At 34.0% G+C, this 17,737-nt stretch overlaps 1 long non-coding RNA gene across 1 annotated transcript; it reads left to right on the top strand.

The window, feature by feature from the left end:
* The first annotated feature begins 14,118 nt into the window (after positions 1–14,118).
* On the top strand, positions 14,119–16,803 carry LOC128290395 (uncharacterized). Its single transcript, XR_008280216.1, has 3 exons — positions 14,119–14,169; positions 15,757–15,813; positions 16,755–16,803. It is a non-coding gene; the product is annotated as an uncharacterized LOC128290395 (long non-coding RNA).
* The last annotated feature ends 934 nt before the right edge of the window (positions 16,804–17,737 follow it).

Here is a 17,737-nt window from a genome sequence, read left to right as displayed (position 1 = left end):
TCAACACTAAAGAAATGGAAAGGAGTGAGTAAGCTTAAAGCTTAGTAAGTCCATATGAAAATAATAAGCAAATTATCAACATGATTCTATGGAAATATAATCATAATTTCACTTTTACTTATTTTCTGGTCATGTTGTTTTCTCAAGTCATAGTTACTAAATTATTTATATCTGGAGCTACGGAACTCCAAATTAAGATCTATAAATTTTCCCAGAAACTAGACTCACATATCTTCTTACCATAAAATTTTTAGAATTTTTGGTCTAGCCAATAAGTACAGTTTATTCTTTAAAGTCACCCCTATTTTGCTGTCCGACAGTTCCGACCCCTCTGCACTAAAAATTAATTATCTCTTCGTACAAGATTTGGATAATGTTCCATTTGTTTCTTTCGAAAATAGACTCATTAAGGATTTTAAAAATATAAATTCTAACCCATAATTATTTTTGTATAATTTTTAATGATTTTTCCAAGTCAAAATAGGGGATTTTGAAATTATTCTGACCCTGTCTCACAAAAATTTAAATATCTCACAATATGAAATTCTTTTACTTACACCGTCTCCTTTATATAAAAATATAAGCTTTAATTTCATATCTTATTCAACCTCTAATTCGATTTCCACAATTTTTGGTGATTTTTCAAAGTTACACAACTGCTGCTGTCCAAAATTGTTTTATTACAAATTTCACTCTTACATAATTTCACTTACTCCATTCCATCTTACCGAAAGTTCACTCAACTATCGAGCACATTGCTCATAAATTTCCACAAACATATATCTGCACTTATTCATCACATGGTCATGTTCACATGTATTTTCACTTAGTCATTTTCTCGTTGAAATCATCGAAATAATAATAGATACACGGTTGCCCGTACATATTACCACCCTTGTAACCGAAGCTATCCGGTACGCATAGTAGCCTGTACTTAGTACTACACATGCGACCAACAATCCGGTACATGTAGTACCCTGCACTTAGTACTACACACGTGGCCTAACCATCTAATACACGTAGTAGCATGCACTTAGTACTACACACGTGATCAAAGTTGTCGGGTACGCATAGTAGCCTGCACTTAGTACTACATATGCGACCTAACTATCTAGTACACGTAGTAACTTGCACTTAGTACTACACATGTGACCTAAAACCATCTTAAACACATAGTAGCCTGCACATAGTACTACACATGTGTTCTCACAATAGATCATTCGTATCATTTCTATTCCGAAGGTTCAACCGGGAAATTCCTCACTTTTCAACAGTTACCAAATTCATTCGTAGCCTATTTCGATTCGTAATTTACATCAAATGATCATTCTATAGGCAACCACATCTCATATAATAACAAAATTAATAACATAAAAAGAATCGATATATTATTTACATACAAACTTACCTCGAATGCGAGCACGGCTATATATTCCGATTTAGTCCATAATATCATTCATTTCCAATCTATCCCCGAATCTCATTTTCTTTTATCTATAATATCACATTTAGCTTACTAATTAGTCACATTACTCATATGGGTCCAAAAATTATATTTTTTCAAATTTTTATTTTGACCCCTAAACTTTCACATATTTGCACTTTTGCCCTAAGGCTTGTAAAATGATTTTTATCTAATTTTCTTGCATTTTAAGCCTAGCCAAATCATTTTCATAACTATAACAGCCGTTAATTTCCACTAAATCACACTTTTATGACAAATTTTGTAACTTTTGCAAAACGGTCCTTTTTGACAATTTCATCGAAAATCACTTAGTAAAAGTCATTTATTACACACCGAGCACTCATTTTCTACCATTAGACATCAAAACACATGCTTTTCATCCATGGGTAAATTTTTAAACACAAACCCTAGCTCAAAATATGGGAAGAAATGAGTAGATCTTGTTACGAGGATTTCAAAAACGTAAAAATCATTAAAATCGGGGCTAGAACGGACTTACAATCGAGCTTGGAAGCTTGAAAAATCCTATCTATGTATTTTCCATGCAAGTTTCAGCCATGGGGTAGAAGATGGACAAAAATTGGCTTTTAATTTTGTTTTTAATTCATTTTAATTACTAGATTACCAAGATGCCCCTAACTTAAAAATATTCTATTTCACCCATTTCATGTCCATTTTTGTCCAAAAAATTATCCAATGGTCTAATTACCATTTAAGTGCCTCCAATTTAAAATTTCATAACAATTAAACATCTCTAACATATAGAACTTAGCTTTTGTACTTTTTACAATTTAGTCCTTTTGACCAAATTGAGTGCCCAAACGTCAAAATTTTCAAACGAAATTTTCACGAAATGATCCCGCGAAATTGTAGACCATAAAAATATAATAAAAACAAATTTTACTGTGTTAGATTTGTGGTCCCAAAACCACTGTTCTGACTAGGCCCTAATTCGGGATGTTACAAAGAAAGACCTTGAAATATGCGTAAGTTTCTGTTTTTCCACATGCGTCAAATGATAATCCCAAATAGACAAGGCCAATTAATTCCACCCACTAGCTTTATGACATGCTGATTTCATAAATTAATCTCTATCCATTCATGAAGAGAACCTGAAAAAAAGGGATTAGTTGTATCCAGATCTCCCTTGCCATTGTGCAATCTCGAAGCACATGAAGGATATTCTCTTAATTATATCCACATGTACCACAAGCAATGTCAGAACCCAATCCTCTTCGTGTTCGTTCAACATTAGTGAGTAAACGGTGTTTAATGACAAGCCAAATGAACACTTTAACTCTTTGTGGCCCATGATAATTCCATGATAACTTCCAAACATCCGTTTTTGCATTCCATGAATTCTCCCGAATTTTCTTGTACACACTTTTAATCGAGAAAACACCAGATGTAGTACAAGAAAACCCCAATCTCCATTCTCTGTTACCATATCATTAAGGGGACAGTCCCTATCCAAACTGGTAGTACAAGCTATCTTTTCGGACAATAGCCCAACATTAGGAACCCAAGGATCCTTCCAGCAGTTAATATTATGCCCATCTCCAATAGACCAAAACAAATTCTCTCGTATGAGCGGCCAAATCTTTGACAAAGATCTCCACAAGAAAGAATATCATCCCCTCAATAAATATTTTGGTAACCCACCTTGAACCCCATACTTTGAATGAAGCATATTGACCCATAAAGAAGAATGGTCAGTCACTAATTTGAAGCCCAACTTCATAATGAAAGAAGTATTATGGTCATGAAGAGTCCTTATACTAAACCCACCATGCAGTTTAGGTTGACATATCGAATCTCAACTAACCAAAGTGATTTTTTTATAACCAGTAGTGGAATCCCAAATGAATTGTCTAACCATAGCTTCAATCGCATCACACATACCCTTCGAGATCAACATCGATTGCATAAAGTAGCTTGGGATTGATAGTAAGACCGCTTGAGCTAGAAAGAGTTGTCGAACGTCCCAACTGCAAAGCTTACTCTGCACTTTATTCACGACAAAGTGCAAAGTATTATTCGTAACCTTCTCATGAAAGAGAGGAACCCCTAAATAAGAACCAAGATTCTGCACCACCTGGAATCCAAAAAAACCACTAATACGCCTTTGAATGTCTTCCTTCACTCCTTTTGAGAAAATCATATTTGACTTCTGTAGATTAACATTATGACCCAAAACACTATAGAAAGTATCCAAAACTTCCTTAATAACTCGTGCCTGCTCCTCTTTCACCTGACCAAAAAGAATTAAGTCGTCTGCAAAAAAGAGATGAGAAAGAGACGGATCTAATCTAGTTAGCTTAATAGGCGACCATCTACCATCAGCCATGGCCTCATGGATACCATGTCTTAGCCACTCCATGCATAGAATAAAGAGGTAGGGTGACAATGGGCATCTTTGACGAACTCCTCTTGCCGGTTTGAATTTCTGAGATGGCACTCCATTCTAAAGCACCTGCATAGTTGAATCAGAAATATTTAACATAATTACACTACAAAGAAATTTAGGAATACTTGTAGCCTGTAAAAAAGTATCTATGAAGTCCCAACGAACATGATCATAAGTCTTTTCAAGATCAATTTTATTAGCCAACCATCTTTTATTCTTTTGCTTGCTCTTCATAGATGAATGGCTTCTTGTGCAATGATAATATTATCATTTATGTTTCTTCCTGCGACAAATCTAGCTTGTTCAAGTCCTATGAGCTTTGGAAGACCATTTTAAACCTATTAGCAATGATTTTCATCACAAGCTTGTAAAGGACCGAACAAAGATTGAGAGGGCAAAACTGCGAGAAACATTCCGGGTGCTGCACCAGAGAAGATTCTTTTGACCCATTCACAAATCGAAGGACCAACAAACTCCCACTGACTCTGATAGAAGAATGCGTGTAAGCCATCACTGCCAGGTGCTTTTAAAGGTGCCATGTCAATAAGGGCCTTTTTGATCTCCTCATCAGAAATGGGCATACTAAGGAATTGGATCTCTTCCTGTTCAAGAGTCGGGAATGAACCACCCCCAAGACTGCCTGTTTTTCTAGAATGCCCCCATAAATATTTTTATAAAAATTGATCGCTTCCTACTTCAATTCGTCCTCATCCATAACCCACTCCCCTGCTTGCTTTTTTAGAGCCACAATACGATTATGCTTCCTTTTTTGCAAAGTTCGCCTATAAAAAAAGCTTGTATTACGATCACCAAAAACTAACCAGTCACACCTAGCCTTCTGCCTCTATAAAAGCTCCTCATGGTGTAACACTGATTCTAGCTCTTCTAGGATTTCTAACTCAACCTGATTTAAAAAAGTTGAATTTCTTCGATCAATCGCCTTTTGAACATTATCCAGCTTTTTCTTCAAAAGATTTTTCCGATGCAAAATGTGACCATAGACCTCCTTATTCCACAATTTAACTTGATCAGTGAAAGTAGCATGGGTTGTCGACATGTCCCTCATAACCTTCCAATTCTCCTTAACAAACTCACAAAACCCTGGGTGTTCAACCCATCCAGACAAAAAACAAAACGATCTTCTAGAAGAAGACTGAACTTCAGGCATAATAGATAGTTTGAGAGGCCTATGATCAGATTTAAGCTTTTGTAAATGCAATACTTTGGACAAAAGAAACTTCAGGCTCCAAGCATCATTACAAATCACTCTATCCAGTCTCTCAAACACTCCCCCTCTATTCCAAGTAAAGTTTAGCCCACTAAATCCCAAATCATGCAAGCCCATGGAATCCATGAATTCACTAAAGAATGTACATCTTTTTCTAATGACCTGTCCACGTCTTTTTTCGCATGGCGCAAGAATAGCATTAAAATCTCCAATGGCTAACCATGGAGTCTCATCCACCGGCACAGTACATTTGAGAACATCCCATAATTGCCTCCGCTTTTGACCATTAGGACTACCATAAACAAAGGTGACCAACACCGGTTGCCGATAAAACTTTCCAAAAATTCTAAGTAAAATAAATTGGGAGTGATTACCTAAAATATCCACAGAAATGGAGTCTTTCCATCCTATCCAAATTCCACCCAAGAAACCCACAGCCTTCACCCGGTGTGAAAAATCAAAACCAAGCTTAGCAATGACAGAATCAACTTTGGAACCACTAACCCTTGTCTCCAAAAGGTTAATCAAGTCAGGCTTATGCTCTCTATTATACTCCCAAGAAATACAAGGAAATTTCAAACTAGCACAACCTTGACAATTCTAGCAAAAAATAGTAAAACTCATATTTTAAAATAAAAATTAAAATAACAAAATTAAAAATACCACCCAATTATGCAGATGTGGATCTAGGACCGCCAGTCTGTCCCTCAGCACTACCTCCAATCCCATCTATTTCAATCTCAGCTTGCAAATTGACAAGATTAACCATGGAGCTTATAGCTTCTATTAAAGGAATTCGAAAAATTCCAGAATTTTTTAATTTACCTCCCTTTTCTTTGAATGAGGGATTGAGGAAAGTTCCACCACGATTACTACCAACTTTATTCTCAAAAGCATGCCTTTTGGAAACAGAAAAAGATTTATTAGTATTGACTAAAATATTTTTCTTATTACCTTTGTGCTTTTTCGTCACATTATTATCTTTAATAATAATAGTCGAATGCTACTTTGGATCTAAAAAATTTGTGCCTAAATTGACCACAAATTCATTAGAGCCTTCGAACATAGGATTATTAAGGACCAACTTATTATCTATATTTCCTGAAGAAATCGAATGCACATCCCTAATTTCCTGTTGAAATAAGTCATTAGAAGAAATGTCGTTCAAATGCTGTTTATTTGAAATAATATTTTGATCATTTAAAGAGGAGCTATCCAAACTACTATGAGTTAAACCATAAGACACTAAAAGCTCATTTTGCTCTATCCTTTCCACACTTGGCCCACCAAGCCATACATGTGATGGCCCACTTGCTTGCTCAGCATCCTCCTTCGAATGAAATAATCCTGTAGACAGAAGAATGGGAACATTATTAGAAAAGGAAAAATTATTTACCAGGTCTTTTTCTTTTTGAAGAAAGCCATCTCCCACAGGCCTTTTCCTTAAGGCCTTAAACCCACTATCTCCCTTATTCTGAATTGACCCACCAGATTTCGGGCCATTTAAACCTGGGCCCAAAATAGGCCTATCCAAATCACTAAAATTCACCTCAGCTCCATGGCCTATTCTCGCTAAATGACCCAAATCCTTTAAAGATAAAACCCTATTTTCCTTTTGAATCCCACCGATAGCCGCATGTATATCCTTCTTCTCTCTCAAAAGATCCCCAACAGCTTCATCAACACCTCCACCTAAAACCACACCCCTGTAACACCCCTTACCCATGTCCGATGCTAGAACAGGGTACGAGGCATTATCGTACTTAAACATACACATTCATGCAAAAATCGGGCCATAAAATCTCTTTTAATTCAAAACCTTTCAAACACATGCATGTTGTCCCTTATTTGGGTCTACGAAGCCCAAAACATTCATCGGAATAGATTCGGGACTAAACTGAGAACTTTGAAAAGTTTCAAGAAAACTTAGAAAATTTTCCCATGAAACGGGTCACACGCCCGTGTAGACATAGGGACACGCATGTGTGCCTTTGGCACGCCCGTGTCCTCTAGTCGTGTAACTCTCTATTTATGACGTCAGCATGCACATCGAACCATACGGCCGGGCCACACGCTCGTGTCTCCAGGCCGTGTCCTTCACACGGTTGAGATACACGGTTGTGTCTCAGCCCGTATGGCCAACACTTAGGCTATTTTCCAAGCCTTCATGTTACCTATAATCTCTTACAACCATATGCACATCAAAATCACAAATCATGGCATCATTTTAGTGATTAAACACTCTTTATTAAGACATATCCTTAACATTAACATGTCCTCTTACAAGTAATGCATCTACTCATGCAATACCAAGTCTAGATTCTTTATTTCATATTCATAAGACTTGTCATTTTGGATGACCACTTTTACTATTATACTATTGTTACCAACTTATCCATCAAGCACTCAATTTCAATCATTATCACGTTGTGTTTATAACGTGCGATTACTACATGGCTATAACCACCTCAATTGGTCATAGAGCATACATCCAACACACATGTCATATTACTAACCATGCATGGCAAACAAACATAATCACCTTATAAACATTAGACATGACATAAATAACTAGGTTTACAAGCCAAAATCAATATGAGCCATATCTCATGGCCATATACATCTAAATCAACATAAGCCAACACATTCGGCCAAAGCAAAATAATACATGTCAATCAACTAGATCCTTATACATGCCACTCACTTGAAATTTCTAATATATGCTTCATTATTCCAAAGGTAGCAACTTGATAGTGTGGTGCTGCCTCCGACGATCTCTAACCCCGAGCTAACCTGAAAACACTAAAGGAAAGGAAAGGAAGGGAGTAAGCTTTATAGCTTAGTAAGACCGTATGAAAATTATAAGTAATTTATCAACTTGCTTCTCATGGAAATACAACCCTATTTGCATTTTTACTCATGTTCCAATCAAGTTATTTTCTCGAGTCACAGTCACTAAATTATTTATATCTGGAGCTACAGAACTCCAAATTAAGTTCTTCTAATTTTCCATGAAGCTAGACTAACATATATTCTTACCATAAAATTTTTAGAATTTTTGGTTGAGCCAATTAGTACAGTTTATTCCTTAAAGTTACCCTTTTTTGCTGTCTGACAGTTCTAACCCCTCTTCACTAAAAATTAATTATCTCACAATACGGGACTTAGATGATGTTTCTCTCTATTTATCTTGAAAATAGACTCATATAATTCTAAGCATATAAAATATAACTCATAACTATTTTTGTACAATTTTCAATGATTTTCTCAATTCAGAACAGGGGATTTCGAAGTCATTCAGACTCTATCTCACAACAATTAAAATATTTCATAATATGAAACTCTTTTGCTTACACCATTTCTTCTATGTGAAACTAGACTCATTAGGCTTTAATTTCATATTTTATTCAGCCTCTAACTCAATTTTCAAAATTTTTGGTGGATTTTTAAAGTCGGACTATGGCTGTTATCCAAAACTATTTTAGTGTAAATTAACGATACTACGTTTATCACACCATATTAATTCATTTTCACCACATTGGTAAGTTTACATATTCAAAAATCATAAGTATAGACCTATAATCACAAGGTCATCACAAAATCATTCTCATAAGCATGAATTACCTATTTACATCTTCACTAAATATGCATCATAAACTGAAATCATTTCTCATGAGCTTAGCATACATACCTGTGTTACTCAACATGCTCATATTCATTCCTTACTAATCATAGAACATGAATTGAATTCACATCTCATCAATTTCATGTAAGTACCTGTACCACTCACAATATGGTCATAACCTTTCTCATTTAGCTTAAACCGTAACTCTCACCGTTGAACCATTTGGAAAACTATCGGATATTCACTAAGCCTCAAACATAGGGTATAATGCCAATGCCATATCCTAGACATGGTCTTACACTGACTCATCCATCAAGTCGATGCCAAGTCCCAGACATGGTCTTACACTGACTATCAAAATCGAGACCGACGCCATGTCCCAGACATGGTCTTACGCTAGCTCTCACATATCCATGCCGATGCCATGTCCTAGTTATGGTCTTAAACTAACACATTTCGTAGCCGATGCATGTCCTAGACATGTCTTACACTAGCTTACATCTCGAGGCCGATGCATGTCCAAGAAATGTCTTACACTAGCTCTCGTTTCAATGCCAATGCCATGTCCCAGACATGGTCTTACACTAGTGCACAAATAACCCAAATGTCATGGCGTGAATATCCGATTTGTTCCTAAAGTTCTTCGAGAGTTCTACTATCTAAAAATTCACCATTCATAATCATTTCCACAAACAATAAATTTATGCTATATCAATTCAAACACATATAATTACAATGTAGTTGTTTATTTACATACAACTTACTCGTTTCAATGGAATATCCTATTCCATCAAATCTCCAAGCATTCAATCAACACATAAATGTTATTTACATTTGACATCACTTTCTAATATACAATATCATCAACATAAAATTTAATAGAATCATGGCAAGATATATTTTCAAGTACAATAACAATGGCATAAATATCATGCTCATTTAATCACATGGACTTACCTTAAATGCAATTTCGGCTAATTATTCTCTTTTTGTCTTTAACCATGCACTTTCTCGGTTTAAGCCCAAATATCGATTTTCTTGATCTAACATGATGAAATTCACTCATTTAATCACTAAATAAATTTGGACAATCAAAATTCACATTGTTGGAAAAATGACCATTTTACCCCTGGACTTTCACAAAATGACCATTTTACCCTTAGGCCCAGAAATCAATTTTTATCGAATTTTCTTATTAGCCAAGCCTAACCAACCAATTATTACTCTTATAAAAACCCCTAATTTCCACTATTTCACACAATTACAACCTATTTTATAACTTTTACAAAATGGCCCTTTTAGGTGTTTTCCATGAAAATCCTTTCACAAAAGTTGTTTATTACACAATCAAGACTCATTTTCTTCCATAAAATTTCAGCAAACAACATAAATGTTTTCATGGAAAATCCCTAGACTATCAACCATTTCACAAAATAGTCCCCCCATTAGCTAGTTCATGCTACAAGGGTTCTAAAAGTACAAAAATTATCAAAAATAGACATCTACATCACTTACTTGTAAGGGATATAAGTTGCTGAAATTTTTGAGCTTTCAAAACCCCCTCTTTGCTGGTATTTTCGGTGGGGAAGAAGGAAGATGAAAAGATGACAACAATTTTTTCTTTTTGTTTTATTTTATTACCAAATAAGTCACCTAATGCACACCAGCTTTGACTTTTTAACCTTTTTTTTTCTCCTTGATCAGCCACTAACATATTTATGGTCTATTTACTCAATAAAGACCCTAATTTAATGTTCTATAGCTATTTGACCCTTTAGCTAGCAAAACAAAATTTTTTCCCTTTTACGCGTTTAGTCTTTTTTCGCAATTAAGCATGAAATCGCTAAAATTATTTCACCAAAATTTTCATGCACTCATATGATCATGCTATAGCACATAAAATATCATTAAAAATAATTTCTCCGACCCCAAAATAGTGGTTCCAAAAATACTGTTCCGACTAGGCCCAAAATCCGGCTGTTGCAACCCCCAATTAACGGTGCAAACTTAGACCCTAACAGATCCTTCCCTAATTTCGCAGCCCCGTTAGCCCGAGAATCTCGTTGACCCCTCATTGACTTTCTCTCAAGTAACATCCACAGTCCATAATCAACGTTCTTTCCATCATCACGTTCACCGATATCTTCACCGAATGCCTCCACCACCTTAGTCGCCGGCTTCTCCAAAGTCGCGCTAACCCCAATCGATGGGCACAAATATTTAAAATGCCCATATTTGCCGCAACTGAAACATACCGTCGAGAGTGCCTCATATTCAATCTGTTGAATGGCACCGCCAGCCAAGACCTTAGAGGTAAGCGGTTTGTCGAGATTTACGAACACGGCCAAACGGACAAACCGTCCCCGGGTTCAGTTATTAGTTTGAAGATTCAACTTAACAACTTTCCCGATTAAACCTCCAATGGCTTCAATAATTTCTTTTTGTACAGATAGCCTAGAAGCCCCGGCAGACGAATCCAAGCCATCACTACATTGGGATAGGGTTGTGCTGGATCAAACGATCTCGTCCATAGTTGTACAGTGAGGTATTGCTCAAAAATTATCCATGGACCCTGAGTTAAAACTTTGTTATAATCATTAGTATCCTAGAACTTAACCAAAAAACACCCATTAGTAGTATCCATAAGATGGAAGGATTTTACTGGTTTCTAGAGATTAAGAATACGGTTATAAAGCACGTTATAACCGATGTTTCGCTCAAGCAACTTGAGAATAATCATCCTCTCCATCTCCTTGAATAGTAAATCTTTGATGCGATCCAAAAAGGTAACTACCGGAATCCCATTAACTATTGACGTATTCACATCTCCATTGAATATTTCAAACTCACACTCATTCCTTCCAAGGCTCCCTTCAAGATTCCCATCAAGAAGTCCACACCTCCCCCCAAGAGTTTGTCTTTGAAAGTCATCCTCGACTGTTGATCAGAATCAACAACCATATTAGTTTCTTCTCCATCAACAACTTCCTTGAAACGCACTTTTTTGGTATTCGGATCACCATCATCACAAAGATTTCTATCAGCACCATTACCAGAATTTTGCATCTCCATCACAAATTTTTACTCCAATTTTTTAATAATACTTTCATTGTAAAATGTGTTTTAAAAAGGTTGATTGTATGTATTAATTAAAAAATATTAAATTATACTGCTACATTTTATAGTTAAATAAATTTCTTACTCGTATGGTACACAAATTGATTATATGTATCAATTAAAATATATTAAATTATTTTGTAATTTTATAAGTTTAAATTAATGATTTATGGAAAGTAAACTAAACTTTATAATTTTTCATACAATATAATGTTTTTATAAATATCTAAATTTTATTAATGAATATATAAAATATATATAATTAGGTGAGCATTTATTGTTATATTATTATAAGTGCCTATTACTAAGCATACAGTTAGAAACCACGGGTAAAAGAATTACACTCTTATAATATATTGAAGAGGTCTTAATGCATGAAGAGCTAGTGTGGTCTCAAAAATCTTGATTGATGTGGTTGCTAAATGGTGACAAGAATTGAAAGCACTTCTATAGTAGTACTTTTATGAGAAGGAAAGCTAATAGAATTGAGGGACTTAATTTGGGGGTAGAATGGTGTTTTGATGATGGTCACTTAAAAAATTATGTAGTGAGCTTCTTCAAGAACTTGTACTCAGCCAACTACCAGGTGGATGGGAAATAATTTTGTATTAACTAGTTTTCGTCTATCTCAGACTATGAAAAAGATCATCATTTAATGGTGGCCTCCAATTATGAGATTTGTTGAGCCGTTTTTAGCATGTCACAAATCAAAGCTCTTGGGATTGAGAGGTTTCATGCTAATTTTATCAACGGGCGGTGATTGGTGACTTGGTTTGCAGCCTTGTTCGGCTGACTTTAAGGGGATTATCCTAGACCCTGAACTAAATAAAACTTTAATTGTGCTAATCCTTTGTAACGACCCAAATTTTACCGTTACCGAAAAAGTGTATTTTCGGGTCTCCATTTCTGAAAAACGGATTCGTAAATATTTATTAAAAATATTTACGAAGTAAAATGAGTGGTTAATTAGAGTTTAATTAAGTGAATTTAATTTAATTAAGAGTAATTAAGAAAAAGGACTAAATTGAATAAAGGATGAAAGTTAAATTGTAGATTAAAAGAAAATGAAGAGGACCAAAATGGCAATTATGCCATTTGTCCTAAGTGAGGCGGCATAAACATAAAAATCTGAGATTTTTATGTGTTAAAATATATATTAAATTATTATTATTAAAAGTAAAGTAAATAAAAAGGAAATAAAGGAAAGAAATAAAATAGCAGGAAACGAAACAGAGAAGAAACAGGGGAGAAAGAAAGAAAGAAAAGAAAAAGGGAAAATAAGGTTTTAAAGGTTCCAAGCTAATTTGGTAAGTCAATTTAGCCCTTTTCTTATGATTTTGAGTTTTTTGGAATCCTAGAGATAAATAGTACTTGTTTTAAGTAGAAATTTTGAAAGTCATTAGATTTCTAAATTTGGTTCATGTTGAATAAAATGATGGAATTGGGGGTTTATTTGATAGAAATTTTGATTGGAATTGAATAAAGGATTGAATCGTAAACTAAGCTATAAGTTTTGAGTTTTAGGGATTAAATGGAAATAAATTCGAAATTATGAAAATATGTTGGAAATTTAATAGTTAAGTATGAGTTTGGACAAAATTTGAATAGAAATAAAGTATGAATTAAGATAGAAAAGTAAGTGAATTTAGTTAGGATTAAATTGAAATTAAAGTAAATCAACATTTTGTACTAAGACTATTTTGGACAGCAGCAGTAGTCTAAGTTTGAAAAATCATCAAAATTGTAGAAATTGAATTAGAGGATGAATAAAATATGTAATTAAAGATTATTGAGTCTAGTTTCTTATAGAAGAAACAATATAAGCAATTGAATTGTAAATTATGAGATATAATGAATTTTGTGAGACAAGGTCAGAATGAATTCGGGTTCCCCTGTTCTGACTTTGGAAAATCACCAAAAATTGAATAAAAATAATTAGAGACTTAAAGTTATATTTTTAGAATCCTTAATGAGTCTATTTTCAGGATAAGTCAACGAGAATATTATCTGAGTTCTGTACTGTGAGATAATTAATTTTTAGTGAAGAAGGGACGAAACTATCAGACAGCAGAATAGGGGTGAATTTAAAGAATAAACTGTACTTAATGGCTAAACCAAAAATTCTAAAAATTTTATTGTAAGAAGATTTGTGAGTCTAGTTTCAGGAAAAATTAGCGGATCTTAATTTAGAATTCTGTAACTCAAGATATGAATTAGTGATGTATTAATGATTATGAATTGTATTAATTTCGGTAGTCAATGTGGTACGGAAATCTCGGCTAAGAAAGGACAAGACAAAGTCAACGGGAGTTAGCTCGAAAATTACGGTTTGTATTTCTATAATCCGAACCTAGTTATTAATTGTTATATTTTTTTATTCACTACATTTAATAAATGTTGAAGTGATAATTATTGTGTTTATAATGGAAATGGATTAATTTGGTATGTGATGAATTTATATTGATTGAATTAAATTGAATTATATATTATAAATATATATATATATATGTGTGTGTGTGTGTGTGAATGAGATATTATGCAATTATGATAATTGAATTTTGGATAAATATTATGATAAATAATTAAGATGGGAATTATTTGTATTGTGTCTTTATAATTGAAATGAATTGATTTAGTGTGTGATAAGTTTATTTTGAATTGATTTATGAATATCTGTTTTATTGAATTTATATTGATTGAAATTATTTTGATTGAATTTATATTGATGGAATTATATCATATATATGATTTATGTAGAAATTTGAATATTGAATGAATGTTATATTGAAAAATTATATTGATTGGAAATATGAGGAAATTAATATGAATATATGAGATTGTGATATTTGAATATTTGATATTGAAAAGTGAATTGAATTGTATTAAATTATGAATTAATGTGAATAATTGAAATATATTGTTGAATTGAATGAAATTGTATGAATTGTGAAAATGGGTGAATATATGTGATTATCAGAATGGTATATTGATGAAAGAATTATTAAATTGAGAAAGTGAATGAAATACCCTATTAAGTAGTCGGGCTGAGTCGGATATAATTGGCATGCCATAGGATCTGGAAGTGTACGGGATTTTCCGGCTTTACTGATCAGGCACTTTATGTGTCGTATTTCAGGCACCTCGTGTGTCGTTTTAGGCACTTTATGTGTCGTACTCTGATCAGGTACTATGTACCGTTTTAGGCACAATGTGCCGTACTGGTGTGTTTGGGTTGGAATCCGTGTATCCGTCAAAGTCCGGGTTTGTTAATAGGGGAAACAAGTGAAAGATAAATCGAATAAATTTGATTGATCAAGCTATTGAAATGAAACAAGAAATTGAATTGAGAATTGAAAATTTATATGAAATTGAAAATATGAACCAAAGGTTCATGAAATGATTGGAGTTCGAATTGATGATATATGATGCCACTTGATGAATTGAAATGTGATTTGAGATATATGAATCGTATGTTTATAGTGAAAGCTATCAGGGATAGTAAGTTGATATGATATAAATGAAATTGATTGTTATTGAAATGAATTAAAATGGAATATGATTGATAAGTGTATAGTTGAATATAGTTTAATGATATTGAATTGTGAATAAATTAAGGATAGTTTAATGATATTGAATTGTGAATAAATTAAGGAAAGCTATACCAAATAGTAAGTGAAAGAATGGAGTAAATAATAATGGATTTAGTTGAGAATTGAACAATTATGTTATTGTGTTTATTATATGGTTTGTATAAAATTTATATGGTAAGTAGTTGAAATTTATCTATGAATAAATAATTGAATAATTGTAATTGTTATTATGATCTTAAGTATTTGTTATATTATAAATTGTTCGGATTATAGAAATACTACTGAGTATACCATACTCAGCGTACGGTTTGTTTCCGTGCGCAGGTTAAGTAAAGATAGTACGTTGAATCAGCATCCCAGGATGATCCCGAATTCATTAAGGTAAAGTATTTTGAGTATTGATAGTGGCATGTGTGACAGCCTTAAAACGACCCTAGTCGGAATGTGGTTTCGGGACCACAAAACTGAGGCATAAAAATAATTTAATATTTATTTTATTGCCTATAATATGTGTTAACTCACGTGTGACATTTTTGATGTTGTGATTTAGAGTTATAAATGTGAATTTCACTAGAAAAGACCTAGTAGAAAACTTTGGAAGTATGATGGGGGAATGTGTAATGACTAATTAAAGCATGCATGCAAAACAATGGCCTTGCATGTCAAATATCCCTCTTTTATAAGAGGTGGCGGCCATGACAATGAGGATGGGCAAAACATGTCATAGACATGTTTTGTTGGTGCATTAGGGAGAAAAGAAATAAACAAATAAGCATGGGTAATAAAGAATGAAAAAAAATGTGTGTGAGTGAACCCCCCTATTGCCGTGTATTGAAGAAAAGAAAAGAAAAAAAAAACTTGTACAGCACTAAGTGTGCGAGTTTGATCATGTAGCACTAAGTGTGCGAGTTGATTATATAGCACTAAGTGTGCGGACTCACTATATGCTTTTGAATCACTATTGACACTGAGTGTGCGACACTATTGAGTTGATCACGGACAGTGGATCGGGTAAGTACCTTGAGTTCATGGCTAATAGGCGCTATGTTTATATTTGGGGTCGAGCTTGGTAAGTTTGAACCTATGTGACAATGTAAATTGAAGTCACGTATATAAGAATTATCGCGAATGAGTGAAAGGTCATGTAGATGTATGATTGAATCGAAGGTCTAAGGAACTATGGTATAGTTCGGTTTGAATGGAGTAATTAGCCTCGTTCCATTTTTTTCCTCTTGCGATAATGTTATTAATGGTTGTTAGTGCATTGCTTATGACTTCTTGAGTTATATACTCATTCGGTGTTTGCTTGTCACCTATTTTAGGTTTCTTGGACTCGACTTTTTGCGTATTCGGGACCGTCATCGAAGTCATCACACCGCTAACAACTTTTGATATTTTCTTCGTAGTTGGTCTTGGAGTACATTTCGCATGTATAGGCTATTATGTTTTGTTTGAACTTGGTATGTAAAATTTTGAATAGCCATGCGAAAATGGCTTATAAATGTTTTGAGCATAATGTTATAATCATTTGGTATGTATATGCTCATTAAGAGGCACGGAAATGTTTGGCAATGACCAGCCATTAGAATGGGTCGTCATGATTATATTTTGGACTATATATGAAAAATGGGTGGTTGAATCATAGAAACTATGTGTTAGAGAAAGCCTACCCTAGAAATAGATGCTGGCAGCAACAGTGATGTGGATGTGAAAAATCACTAAAAATAGTAGAAATGGAATTAAATAGTGAATAAATTATGTAAATGAACCTTGATGAATCCATTTTCATATGGAAGAAACGAAACGGTCATATGAGTTGTATGTTAAAAGATATTTGGGTTTTCGTGAAACAGGGCCAGAACAGTTTCTGAATTCCCTGTTCCGACTTTGAAAATTCATTATAAATTAACCAGAGATAATTAGGAGTCATACCATATATTTATAAATTCCTCTTTGAGTCTAGTTTCTATAGAAACAAACGGCATCAGTATTGAAGCCCTGCACAGGGAGTTATTCGAGTTGTAAAGCATGAATGTCAGTGTAGTCGACCCCTGTAACATGGGAGACTTTAACTAATAAACTGTACTAATTGGCTCGACCAAAAATTCTAGAAAAAAATCTGTAGATGGAAATATGAGTCTAGTTTCAGGGAAAAATTACAAAACTGATTTTCGAGTTGTAAAACTCAAGTTATGATTTTTGAAGCGACTAGTACACAGATTGGCAGCTTGTCTGGAAAATTCTCAAGAAGTGGTTTGAAGTCTGTTAACACCTCGTGTTCGACTCCGGCGACGGTCTCGGGTTC

This window comes from Gossypium arboreum, chromosome 3 (genome assembly GCF_025698485.1).
Source record: "Gossypium arboreum isolate Shixiya-1 chromosome 3, ASM2569848v2, whole genome shotgun sequence".
Classification (NCBI taxonomy): Eukaryota; Viridiplantae; Streptophyta; class Magnoliopsida; order Malvales; family Malvaceae; genus Gossypium; species Gossypium arboreum.
The sequence above is the reverse complement of the archived record's forward strand: the minus strand, read 5'-3'. Positions and strand labels throughout refer to the sequence as shown.